Source organism: Callorhinus ursinus, unplaced genomic scaffold (genome assembly GCF_003265705.2).
Source record: "Callorhinus ursinus isolate GAN/ISIS: 27379988/994484 unplaced genomic scaffold, GSC_fseal_2.0 scaffold11, whole genome shotgun sequence".
In the NCBI taxonomy this organism is placed as follows: domain Eukaryota; kingdom Metazoa; phylum Chordata; class Mammalia; order Carnivora; family Otariidae; genus Callorhinus; species Callorhinus ursinus.
In genome coordinates, this window is record NW_027397073.1 from 13,639,071 (window position 1) to 13,641,128 (window position 2,058).

Consider the following 2,058-nt stretch of genomic DNA (forward strand, 5'->3'; position numbering starts at 1 on the left):
GTTGATGGAGGAGTGACAGACATACACAGGGATGGAAGGAATTGTTGATGTCCATCTTTGGAGTCAGTCTACAAGGACTGTAGCTACCTGAGTTTGAATGAGTATTTTATTCCATGATACACCTCTTAGCACAAGTTATTATATAGGCTTAACCAGACTTCTTACACTGATGATCTTCTAAACTTTCAAGTCGTGTCTTTGAATGTCGGCCAGCCTATGCCTCTGTGTTGGCCTCTCCCAGCTGGGCAAGCAGAGGTCCAGGGGTCAGGCAGCCCACGCTGAGATTCTGGGATCTAGGATTCAGCATGGGAGTGGGTGCAGTAGCCTGTGGGAGAGGTACTGTGGCATTGCTTGTGTCAGAAATGATTGTTTCCATGAGGTCAGTTCTGACCACAGTCCATAACCACTTTCCAAACTACAGTTATAGGATGACGGTGTCTTTCTGTGAAAAACTGTAAATGTTGACACAATCGAGACAATGCATGTGACCAGGTGAAATAGGAGAAGTAGCTGTAAGAATAAAAATCAGCAGCTGAGGCCCCTGCCAAGAGCTCCTGCCAGAAGATGGCGGCCACAGAGCTGACGCTGCCTGAGAAGTCCCTGGGGCTGAGTAAAGGGAACAAATACAGCGTTCAGGGTGAGCGCCAGATTGCAGTTCTTCAAACAAACAATGGTCCAAGTCTAACAGGACTGACTCCTATAGCAGCTCATCTTGTCAAGCAGGCCAACAAAGAATATTTGCTTGGGAGCGCTGCAGAAGAAAAAGCCATCGTTCAGCAGTGGTTGCAATACAGGGTAACTCAAGTAGATGGACACTCCAATAAAGACAATATCTGCAACTCTGTTGAAGGATCTTAACTCCTGTCTTGAAGATAAAGTCTGCCTTACAGGATTTAACTTTACCTTAGCAGATATCCTATTGTACTATGGACTTCATCGCTTTAGAATTGACCTGTTGACCTGACAGTTCAAGAAAAGGAGAAATATCTTAGTGTGTCTCGCTGGTTTTGTCACATTTAGCATTATCCAGGGATTATGCAACATCTGTCCATTGTTCTCTTCATCAAGAACAGATGATATGCTAATTCCCACTAGAAGCTCTCCATGACATACAGAAGTGTGATCACAAATATTCTAAATGGAAAGTGTATTCTGGACCAGAGAACCAGCATAAATTTATACACAGTCCTTCTTTATTTGCTGAAGTTCATGGAATTAACTTATGTCTGAAAAAAAAATCAACAGCTGAAGCTTGACTTGAGAGTTTTAGAGGGCACAGGTATTGAACTCAAGTTGGTTTGATTCTAAATCCCTGTACTTCCACTAGAAACAGCATAGTCTTTCATGAAGTACTGGAATGTCTGTGGAAGAACTTAAAAGGTAGGTAAAAAAGAAGCTGTAACTTAATGTTATTAAGAAATGGAATGACATTGTAGGGTAGTGCAATATGTCTCTCTCAGGCAACATAATTTTTTTCCCTTAAAATATATTATTAATATCTGACACATACAAGAGAAGGTATGTATTCTACATGTACATAATAACATAGAGGCGCCTGGGTGGCTCAGTCGGTTGAGTGTCTGACTCTTGGTTTTCGCTCAGGTTATGATCTCATGGTTGTGAGATTGAGCCCAAGTCGGGCTCCACACTCAGTACAGAGTCTGCTTGGGATCCTCTCTCCCTCTCCCTCTGCCCCTCCTGCTCTTTCTCTCATTCTCTCTCTCTAAAATAAATAAATAAATCTTTAAAATAATAAGAAGAAGAACAGTGAACCCACACCTAACCTAAGAAGTGGAACATTGACAATATCATTGCATCAAACTTCTTCCCCCTTCTCCATCTAGAAGATCTCCATCTGGGGGCACCTGGGGGCTCGGTTAGAGGAGCCTGTGACTCCTGATCTTGGGGTCATGTTTGAGCCCCACATTGGTTGTAGAGATTACTTAAATAAATAAAACTTAAAAAAAAATAGAAGGTTTCTATCTGATCTATAACCACAATTCTGAATTTTGTACGTATCATTCCTTTGCTTATTAGGCAAACTAGATCTTCAGGTTT

The 2,058-nt window shown here is 41.8% G+C and overlaps 1 pseudogene; it reads left to right on the top strand.

Moving 5' to 3' along the window:
• Nucleotides 1-564: 564 nt before the first annotated feature.
• On the top strand, nucleotides 565-1,095 carry LOC112834984 (eukaryotic translation elongation factor 1 epsilon-1 pseudogene; annotated as a pseudogene).
• Nucleotides 1,096-2,058: the final 963 nt, after the last annotated feature.